The sequence below is a fragment of the Phoxinus phoxinus genome (assembly GCF_949152265.1).
Source record: "Phoxinus phoxinus genome assembly, chromosome: 21".
NCBI classification, from domain to species: Eukaryota; Metazoa; Chordata; class Actinopteri; order Cypriniformes; family Leuciscidae; genus Phoxinus; species Phoxinus phoxinus.
Window position 1 is genome coordinate 685,824 of NC_136896.1, and position 12,500 is coordinate 698,323.

The following is a 12,500-nucleotide window of genomic DNA, read 5'->3' on the forward strand; positions in this document are numbered from 1 at the left end:
ATAATAGCAATCCGCCGTTATAATAGCAATCCGCCAGTATAATAGCAATCCGCCGTTATAATAGCAATCCGCCGTTATAATAGCGATCCGCCGTTATAATAGCTATCCGCCGTTATAATAGCGATCCGCCGTTATAATAGCAATCCGCCGTTATAATAGCAATCCGCCGTTATAATAGCAATCCGCCAGTATAATAGCAATCCGCCGTTATAATAGCAATCCGCCGTTATAATAGCAATCCGCCGTTATAATAGCGATCCGCCGTTATAATAGCAATCCGCCGTTATAATAGCGATCCGCCGTTATAATAGCAATCCGCCGTTATAATAGCAATCCGCCGTTATAATAGCAATCCGCCGTTATAATAGCGATCTGCCGTTATAATAGCAATCCGCCGTTATAATAGCAATCCGCCGTTATAATAGCGATCCGCCGTTATAATAGCGATCCGCCGTTATAATAGCGATCCGCCGTTATAATAGCGATCCGCCGTTATAATAGCGATCCGCCGTTATAATAGCGATCCGCCGTTATAATAGCAATCCGCCGTTATAATAGCAATCCGCCGTTATAATAGCAATCCGCCGTTATAATAGCGATCCGCCGTTATAATAGCAATCCGCCGTTATAATAGCGATCCGCCGTTATAATAGCGATTCCGCCGTTATAATAGCAATCCGCCGTTATAATAGCGATCCGCCGTTATAATAGCGATCCGCCGTTATAATAGCAATCCGCCGTTATAATAGCGATCCGCCGTTATAATAGCAATCCGCCGTTATAATAGCAATCCGCCGTTATAATAGCGATCCGCCGTTATAATAGCGATCCGCCGTTATAATAGCGATCCGCCGTTATAATAGCAATCCGCCGTTATAATAGCAATCCGCCGTTATAATAGCAATCCGCCGTTATAATAGCAATCCGCCGTTATAATAGCAATCCGCCGTTATAATAGCGATCCGCCGTTATAATAGCAATCCGCCGTTATAATAGCAATCCGCCGTTATAATAGCAATCCGCCGTTATAATAGCGATCCGCCGTTATAATAGCAATCCGCCGTTATAATAGCAATCCGCCGTTATAATAGCGATCCGCCGTTATAATAGCGATCCGCCGTTATAATAGCGATCCGCCGTTATAATAGCGATCCGCCGTTATAATAGCAATCCGCCGTTATAATAGCGATCCGCCGTTATAATAGCGATCCGCCGTTATAATAGCAATCCGCCGTTATAATAGCAATCCGCCGTTATAATAGCAATCCGCCGTTATAATAGCAATCCGCCGTTATAATAGCGATCCGCCGTTATAATAGCAATCCGCCGTTATAATAGCAATCCGCCGTTATAATAGCGATCCGCCGTTATAATAGCGATCCGCCGTTATAATAGCAATCCGCCGTTATAATAGCAATCCGCCGTTATAATAGCAATCCGCCGTTATAATAGCGATCCGCCGTTATAATAGCAATCCGCCGTTATAATAGCGATCCGCCGTTATAATAGCAATCCGCCGTTATAATAGCGATCCGCCGTTATAATAGCGATCCGCCGTTATAATAGCAATCCGCCGTTATAATAGCGATCCGCCGTTATAATAGCGATCCGCCGTTATAATAGCAATCCGCCGTTATAATAGCGATCCGCCGTTATAATAGCAATCCGCCGTTATAATAGCGATCCGCCGTTATAATAGCAATCCGCCGTTATAATAGCAATCCGCCGTTATAATAGCGATCCGCCGTTATAATAGCAATCCGCCGTTATAATAGCGATCCGCCGTTATAATAGCAATCCGCCAGTATAATAGCAATCCGCCGTTATAATAGCAATCCGCCGTTATAATAGCGATCCGCCGTTATAATAGCTATCCGCCGTTATAATAGCGATCCGCCGTTATAATAGCAATCCGCCGTTATAATAGCAATCCGCCGTTATAATAGCAATCCGCCAGTATAATAGCAATCCGCCGTTATAATAGCAATCCGCCGTTATAATAGCAATCCGCCGTTATAATAGCGATCCGCCGTTATAATAGCAATCCGCCGTTATAATAGCGATCCGCCGTTATAATAGCAATCCGCCGTTATAATAGCAATCCGCCGTTATAATAGCAATCCGCCGTTATAATAGCGATCTGCCGTTATAATAGCAATCCGCCGTTATAATAGCAATCCGCCGTTATAATAGCGATCCGCCGTTATAATAGCGATCCGCCGTTATAATAGCGATCCGCCGTTATAATAGCGATCCGCCGTTATAATAGCGATCCGCCGTTATAATAAGCGATCCGCCGTTATAATAGCGATCCGCCGTTATAATAGCAATCCGCCGTTATAATAGCGATCCGCCGTTATAATAGCGATCCGCCGTTATAATAGCCATCCGCCGTTATAATAGCGATCCGCCGTTATAATAGCGATCCGCCGTTATAATAGCCATCCGCCGTTATAATAGCCATCCGCCGTTATAATAGCGATCCGCCGTTATAATAGCGATCCGCCGTTATAATAGCCATCCGCCGTTATAATAGCGATCCGCCGTTATAATAGCCATCCGCCGTTATAATAGCGATCCGCCGTTATAATAGCGATCCGCCGTTATAATAGCGATCCGCCGTTATAATAGCAATCCGCCGTTATAATAGCGATCCGCCGTTATAATAGCGATCCGCCGTTATAATAGCAATCCGCCGTGGAACAAGCGCGCCGGCTCTTAAAGGGAATGTGAGAGGACGCTCTGATTGGTTTATTTCACGTTACGCCCAAACCACACCTATGAGTAATGAAGCGACTTCAGACCAACACATTTTAGATTTGCATCAGGCGCAAGAGTCGTTTATCCCGCCGGTATAATAGCAACAGCGCCGGGATCCGCCCACAGAGTTACTTGCGTTTCGTGTTTGATACTTGCGTTTATGATCGTTAAAATAGGGCCCTGTGTCTATAACATGTCCAGGTAGTGATTCACCCCAAAATCAAAAGAAAATTCAATTTAATTTTAGTACAAATTTGGATTTTTGTTGTTGTTGTTGTAACATTATTTTAATAACAAAATGTTAAAGTCCCCCTGTGTTGAAGATCCAGCTGTTAATGTAGTTTATGTGTGTATGTGGTGTTATTAATCTGCTTTTACACACACCATGTGTAAGTTCATAAGTGGACAGCATTGCTGAGTATTTTCTGTTTAAAACTGCAGTGAACCAAAGACAGTCTCAAAAACACGGTGTGAAATCGCTGGTGTTTCTGACGTCACACACTACCTTGTAACCAATCAGATCAACGTGTGATCGTCCACCAGTGGATCTCTGAGTGAGGGAGTGAGTGGAGGCGGGGCTCATTTGCATATTCATAGAACCACGCATACTAAATGAGGCAAGGGTGTCGAGTTACATTCAAGATATTTTAAGGCATGAAGACTTTTTTTTGGTGATCAAAGATGAGTTTTAAGGGATACAATTATTGACTACAGGGGGACTTTAAAGCAATGGTTGCACAAAAAAATCATATATTATTTAAAGTGTACAGTTATCGTGCCCTCTGCTCATCAGCACCATCTTTATCAGAAGCTTTCAGCCGTAGTTTCCTAAACTCTCGTGATGTGGGACGGCGCTTTCCAGGGATTTGTTTGGTTGTTTAAACTCTGACACCTGAAAATCCTTCTTAATCTTCCAAAGCAAAATGACATTTGGGATGCAGAGAGACTCCAGGGGGCGGAGTTAAGCCAGGAGCAGGTGTGACGCTCTGATTGGCTGGCACTCTGCCGACGGAGCCGTTTGATTGGCTCTCACACAAACTCACACTCGAGCCAAGAAGAGACGGAAGAACTGAAATGATTTCACTTAATCGCCTCGTTAAAGCCACAGATGGACTGTCAGTGACACACACACATGCAGATATAGCAACAATGTCAGTAATCTGAGCCATATCTCACTGTTTTAACTGCTCTCACACACACACACACGTACACTCACTGCGACGAGAGCGATTTACTGTCCATCTCAATCCACGAGAAACGATCGACCCAAACGTCATGTGATTACGCTCATTAGATGTGCTAATGAATGGATAAATGTCACAATACAACACGTCGTGATGTTCCTACAAACAGGCTTCAGCTTCACTGCGGGAAATCAGTGTCTTTTTTCTTTTCTGTTTGGGTGTAAAATGACCAGCGCATGTTTAACATGAGATTCATCACAGCAGTTTCATGATCACACACACTCTCATACACACACACACACACACACACCTCTGTCCTGAGAGATGCTTTCTGATTGACAAGGGTTGTCAAGGGCAACAGGATGCATTTCTATTTTTAAGTTAGGCGAGTGTGAGGTGTGGCACGTGCCTTCAGGCTCACACACACACACACTCAGAAACACACACACACACACACACACACACACTCAGAAACACACACACACACACACACTCAGAAACCCACACACACTCAGAAACACACACACACACACACTCAGAAACACACACGCACACACACACAAACACACACACACACACACACACACAAACACACACTCACAAACACACAAACACACACTCAGAAACACACAAACACACACTCAGAAACACACACACACACTCAGAAACACACACAAACTCAGAAACACACACAAACTCAGAAACACACACACACTCAGAAACACACACATACTCAGAAACACACACACACACACACACACTCAGAAACACACACACACTCAGAAACACACACACACAAACACAATGCATTATGGGTTCGATTCCAATGCAAACATTTACAATATATTATTTCCCAGCCATAAATAAATGATAATAAGAAAATAAACTATAAGACATTAAAAACATTAACATCATGATTTTCTGCAAAGCTGCTTTGAAACAATGTGTATTATGTGACACACTGTTAATACATCAAATAAATACGACTTTAAATACGAGTAATAGTTCATTAGTGTAATAAACAATTCAGCGACCGCATGCATTAATGAGTCCTGACCGTGTTCATAAATGATGAATCTTTAACCGATGATTTAAGGTCTGCATCACGTCTTGCACTGGATCATCTGTCTGACTGGTGTGTGTTCGCAGCTTCTCGTTGATTTATGAGTGTGATGAGATCATTGATGAATTATGAGGACGCTGTAAAGCAAACACGCCTGAACACTCAAATCCAGTCTGCAGATCCGGAGAACCGGCCGATAGATCATCACATCATCACAGATCCTGCAGATCTCGGGTTATTAGATCGTTCTGATTTATGACACGATCATTATTTCATTTTCTCTCTTTCTCAGTTTTTCTTGACGGCGCAGTGTGATGCATGCTGGGTAATCCACTGAGAGAATGAAGAGAAATGCAAATGTCAGAACAGAAGATGACGCCCACAGTCCCACCACAGTAATCAGACACACAATACTCCTGTGTATGTGTGTGTGTGAGTGTGTGTGTGTGTGTGTTTCTATAACCTTAATTTTGAGCCTCAAACACCAGCATTATAAGCAGCAGTCTCTCTCTCACACACACACTCACTCACACACACTCTCTCTCACATCTCTCTCACACACACACTTAGACACTCACTCTCACACATGCATACACACACACACACACACACACACACTCTCTCTCTCTCTCTCTCACACACACACACACTCTCAGAAACACTCACACACACACTCTCTCTCTCTCTCACACACACACACTCTCAGAAACACACTCACACACGCGCACACTTAGAAACACACTCCCACTCAGACACACACACACACACTCGCACACTTAGAAACAACTCACACACTTAGAAACACACTCAGACACACACAGAAACACACTCATAAACACTCAGAATCACACTCACTCGCACAACCAGAAACACTCACACAGAAACACACTCAGAAACACTCACACACACACATTCACACTCATTCACTCACACACACACATTTTTCACTTAGAAACACACTCACACTCAGACAAACACACACACACACACACTCTCACACTCACTCACTCACTCACTCAGAAGCACACACACACACACACACACACACACACACACACACACACAGTGAGTCCCTGTACCTGTCCATCAGAGATCATTAGTCGCACACACAGTGTATAATGGCTCGTGTTCTGCTGGTGAATATGCACGGCTGCAGTCTTTGTGCTGGAGTGCCGATAAAACATCCTCTTTGATCTATTATTCCGCCGGCTGAAGTATTGATCACGCGCTCTAAGCGATCGGGCGAGAGTTAACCCGCAGGAATCCACTCCGACTCCCAGTCCTGCCGGGAAACACACAGACGGACTCCCGAGTCCCGACCACAGCTCACTCCCAAAGCAGAGACACGAGAACACTCACGGACACACTCACGGACACACTCACGGACACACTCACGGACACACTCACTGACACACTCACTGACACACTCACGGACACACTCACGGACACACTCACGGACACACTCACGGACACACTCACGGACACACTCACTGACACACTCACTGACACACTCACTGACACACTCACTGACACACTCACGGACACACTCACGGACACACTCACGGACACACTCACTGACACACTCACTGACACACTCACTGATGTGTGAACAAACACAGAGTCATGAAGAAATATTCATAATACGATACATCTACTTCTACTCTCGCACACTTAAGAGGAATTAAGACGGATCAAACGGACCCAATTGCAAGAAAGCTCTGCGCCTTTGAGTTAACAGGCTTCCGTAGTCGGAGTTGCGTTATGGGAAAGTGATCTGTTGTGATTTACTACATTTTGGCATAATGGTTTGTGTTATTGTTCGTTCAAGTGCGAAAGAGAATTCCATTCCGGCGCGCTGTCTGGCCACACGATACTGTTGCGCGTCTTTCTGCGCGTCGTGAGTGCATCATTGGAATGGAATGAATGAATGAGTGTGTGCGCATCAGGACATTCACACACAGAGCCTTCTCTTTAGTCTAATCGCGCATAAATGCTTTAAAAGCATTTGCAGGAATACGAGCGAGTTCATATAATGTAACGATAGTGGTGGGTGTGTGTGTGTGGGGGGGGGGGGGTGCTGCGTTAATTTACGTTAAACTGGTCTAACTTAATCGCAAGCATTAACGTTGACAGCACTTGTTAGCAGTATATACAATAGCTTTTTTTTTTGCACTTCCTAATTTCCCTACTTGAGAATCCTTGTCCAATGAATGGACGACCTTAGCACACGTGTGGTTTTGTTTACAAATTTTGGTTCACTTGCAAAAAGAGCAGTGTGAAAGCGAACCGTACCAAACAACAGGAAGGAAGGTCAGGAAGATTTTTTATTATTTTGAAAAAAAAAAAAAACTTTTATTCAGCAAGGATGCATTAAATTGATCAAAAGATACATTCTATTTTAAATAAATGCTGTTGTTTACGTTCTATTCATCAAAGAATCCTGAAAATTAAAATGTCACGGTTTCCAGAAAAATATGAACTGTTTTCAACATTAATAATAATAATCATCAGTGACTAGCTGTTCCTCACAGGACCTGATCTGTGAGCGTCACATGCGTCGGGTGAAGGATCGCTGTGAGATTAGTGCTGTAAACTGATCCGCAGAGTTTCTCCAATCCATTAACACCTGACATTAATCTGAGAAGAGCTCTGGGCTGGGCTGCTATCTATTTAATTATAATGAATAAATGCAATCTCTGAAAACCCATCAGCATTTTCCAGCGCGCCGACGGACGAGGATACATCTGAGCCCGGCCGCTGAGACCAACACGGGAAAGCGGTGTTCAAACCCTTACTCATCGTGAGCATCAGAGCGTCTCAGGCATTATGTGGCCGGTCATGTGATCTGCAGCGCTGAGGCTTCAAACACCATTAACACAAGGACATCGACAAACCACAGGAAGATTTGACATTAGCAAACACATGGACAGAGTTCATTTCACTCAACAATTACTGAATTGACCGTTCGCAAAGCCCCGCCCCCTTTAGTTACTGTCGCTATGTCCGACAAACCACGCCCTCTCACACACACACACACACCATGTTCTCACGCAGTGAACAACACATCGCGGAGCAGAGAGACACTGACAGACACAGACCAGGAAACAAAGTCTCAACTTTTACCAAATTAGATTTTTTAACGAAATTAAACAATAAATAGTGTTTTGATGCTCTTTAATGTGTGTGACAGATCGCTGCCTCAGTTAAAGCCGCTCGTGAACCATCATCTCTTCCTTCTAGTTCATTTACAGCATCAAATAAACATGAATGAACATCAGAATGTTGTTTTAACCGCGGAAAGACGCCAGTACACTCCGCTTCTCAAGCTCACATCCTTTAGCGTTGATCTACTAACTCTCCTGACTGCTGTCGGACAAAAATGGCGGATTCGGCAGATGACGGATTATGATTGGTCAGATCGCCTGTCAATCAAACTCCCTGAGAAGGGTCAATTGCACAGCAAAAATAAATAAATACTTTTTAGTTTTGTCTTGCTTTCCAATACACATATCTAAAAAATTCTTAAAACAAAATTAAGCAAGTTTGTGCTTAAAATAAGACTTAAACAGAAAAATTATTCAGAATTCAGTTGATTTATTTGTTCTTGTTTTATAAGCACAAACTTGCTTAAAGGTGCAGTCTGTAAGAATGACACTAGTGGTGGACATCGGTACTGCAGTCCAATTCAAAATATCAGAGATCCTCATTTCTCCCGCCTCCTCAGACTCGACGCTCACGCGGGTCGGCAGTTCGAGACACGCGACAGGAGCGAGCGCAATGGACAACGGAAACTGGCAAACTGGCGACGTGTAGCGTCACACACCAAAACTAAAACAAACATCCCAGCCTGGAAACACACATTTCACAGTAAAATAGCAGCTGTAGAAGTGTTTTCAGAGAGACGAGTATGTGAACTCAGCATGTCTCCGCAATATATGCAGATTATGGTGTTTGTATGCTTTAGTAGAGTGGAAAACTTACATACAGCACCTTTAATTTAGTTTTTAGTTTTTTTTTTTTTTTGGAAAACAAGACTTAATTCATCTTGTTTTAAGAATTTTTCAATATTTTAATGGAAAACAACACAAAAATACTGAGGAAGAAAAATATTTTTTGCAGTTTAGAAAAATCACTTAATGCAAAAACGTTGATTTATTTATTTTATAAGCTGACCGCATCTTCCCGTAATTTATTCAGATTTTTAAATCAGATTTTTAAAAATGTTTTTGAAAGAAGTCTTTTTATGCTCATCGAGTCTATATTTATTTGATAAAAAAATACAGTAAATCCAGTAATATTGTGAAATATTATTATAAATCATAATATTAGAATGATTTCTGAAGGATCATGTGACACTGAAGACTGGAGTAATGATGCTGAAAATGATTCACATTACAATAATATTTCACTATTTTTACAGTATTTTTGATCAAATAAATGCAGCTTAGATCACAGAAATAAATTACACTTTACTATATATTCACATAGAAAACAGCCATTTTAAATTGTAATAATATTTAACAATTTTTACAGTATTTTTTTATCAAATAAATGCAGCTTTGGTGCGCAGAAGAGACTTCTAGTGTAGTTTAATGAGAATTACAAGCAAAAACAACATCTAGATGCTCTGTGAAGATGAGATATGGCAAAAACTGAATGGCAAAATCATATTTTTCTTTTGATTTTGGTGTGAAATGTGAGTCTAGTTTAAATACATGGTCTAGTGGAAGTGACGTGTGTCCTGATTCAACTAATCGGACGTAACAACTCTCATATTTGCCTCTCGGGACATTATGAATTTGAAAATGAAGCTGCATCAGTAATCTCACTGAATAATTCATAAACTACAATCACAATCCTCTCAGAAAACAAGACCTGTACGATAACCCTGTGCTGAACCTCGTGACTCAGAACGTGAAGAAATAGTTCATCTACACCAAGTCCAAGCCAGAGGAAAAAGACATCTCTTTTGTGCTCGACAGAAGAATGAAACTCAAACGGGTTTGAAAGACTGATGACAGATCTGACATGTTTTACACATGAACATATTTTGCGCTTCACAACAGAACGCAGAACTACTAAACAGCACAATGGCTTCAATTATGCAAATAATGATGACAATAGTAGACTACGCTCTGCAATTCTTGACAAAAGACAAGATTATGAACTAACTTTGCATGTGTCTTCAAGAGCACCGCACACACGGTAGCATTTTTAAGATTCAAACAAACGGAGTATTTATGACTTCATATACATAAATTAATCATATTTTCTCGCAGCCAAATGTATTAAAGAGGCCATATTATGTCCTTCCACAAAGTCTTGTTCTCAGGCTCTACTAGAACAGGTTTTCCTGCTTGAATGTTGATTATTCTCCTCATATTCTCCATTGTTGCGGCTCCTCTCTTCCCAGTCTGTCAGTAACGCTCTGTTTACTTCCTGTCTCTATGAAGCCCCTCCTTCTGAAAAGCACACTGTGCTCTGATTGGTCGGCTGGAGCAGTGTGTTGTGATTGGTCGAGCGCTTCGAGAGTGTTTGGGAAATGTCCCGCCCCTTACCATAACCGGCAGTTTAACACACTACTGACTAACTTAACAAGGCCCCGCCCCTTTATTCTGCGCATTAATTATTATAATGAGGAATATTGTGACGTATTCGTTCCCGGAAGAAACTCGAGACTACAATGGAGGCGTTTCAGGAGTTCAGAAACACTGATATAGAGAAGAACTGGAGCTTACTGACTTACACACTGAATAGTCTTTGTTTGTAACAAAAAAGTGACATGTTCAAGATCAACTAGAGGTCGAGCAGAAATGATCCCGCCAGAACAGCAACTCTATTTTCTGCAGATACAAATAGCCGTAGGTCGCTCTGGGAAATGCGTTTATTAAATGGTTTATTAAAAGTGAATCCGAGAGGAAAGTCGTCCCTCTGTCATGAGCACGGACACAGCGGATTGGCATTACCTCTCATTAACTACTTCAGGCCGTCGTGTTTAAGACGAGCGGTACAGCGCTCAAATCAAATAACATGTAATTGATTACAAAATAATGATAACTCCGCTTGACAGCCCCTGCTGACTGCGCTGCACACCGCATGGAGCAGAGCAGGGTTACATGCAGTCTGACAGGTAAAAACACACGAGTGTTCAGACATTGGTTGGGGAGATGATGGTTTAGCATAACAGCATTAAATTAATAAATTAATAAATTAATAAAATACCTAATTTTGTAAACTTAGAGTAGCAGAAAGTAAAATAATCATGAAAAAATTTAAACTTTAATAAATAGTAGGGATGCACCGATATGAAAATGTTACCCGATACTGATAATTCTTTATATTTGAAAGCCGATAACCGATATATTGCCTAAATTTGTATATAATTTTTGAGAGGCTGATTACACAAACAAAAGTCTCACAATTAAAAGCCACATCCCAAACACACCATTATAATATTCTTATATTATGATTTTATGTAGCTTGTATGACAGACATCATACGTATTTTCCTTTTTTTTAAGTGATTTCAATCATATTTAAAGCAGTTCAAAACCGTGATGTTGAACAGTGAAGCGTCTCAGATGAAGGAAATAATACAACATTTATCAGCTTTAATATATCGGACAAACCTTCTTATCAACATTAAAAAATTTACATATATCAGCCGATACCGATATGGGGGCAGATATATCGTGCATCGCTATTAAATAGAGAAAAATACATTCAATAATTTAACTTTTCTTACAAGAACATAAAAAATATAGAAATTATATAAGCTTTCAGTTTGCTATTTGATGAAGATCTAACATTTTCAAGGTTTTTTTTTTTTTAATATGTTCATTATTAATGAAATTTCTAAATGATATAATTTGAAGGTTTAGAACAAATGATCTAATAAAAGATGCTGCTAAAATTACTTTAAATGCAAAAAATAATAATAATATCTCTATTCGGGTCACAAACACGGAGAATATGGAGCAGACGAAACACACACACTGCAGACGAAAGGAGGTCAGGAGAGAAGAGCGCACTCTCCTAACACACCGTCCTCACGCCACTATATTTATATTAATACATAAACAGAGCAATTCAAGTGCGACTTATACTCCGGAGCGACTTATATATGTTTTTTCCTCTTCATGACAATTTTTTTGCCTGATGCGACTTATACTACGGAGCGACTTATAGTCCGGAAAATACGGTAACTATATCAAATTATATGAATATAAAATACATATTTTTGCTGCCTATTTCGAATTGTGTATTCAAAACATCCGAGATGTGAAATGTGGCACGTCCAATCAGATCAGTGGAACACAACGAGCAGTGGACTAACAGTGTAAAAAAACATCAGCATCAGCATCAGCATCAGCATGTGTCCGCGCGTCCTCCTGCCAGAGTCTCTCAGCTCAAACACGGCTTCATAACTAGTCGGACTGTGGAGCCGGACTGTGGAGCCGGACTGTGGAGCCGGACTATGGAGCCGGACTGCAG

At 41.4% G+C, this 12,500-nt stretch overlaps 1 protein-coding gene across 2 annotated transcripts in view; it reads right to left on the reverse strand.

Annotated features, from left to right (window-relative positions):
* rgs7b (regulator of G protein signaling 7b) overlaps positions 1 to 12,500 on the reverse strand; it is a gene marked incomplete at its 3' end in the record, with an annotated part of 44,413 nt that overhangs the window by 30,751 nt on the left and 1,162 nt on the right. The gene's annotated exons all lie outside the window — the stretch shown is intronic.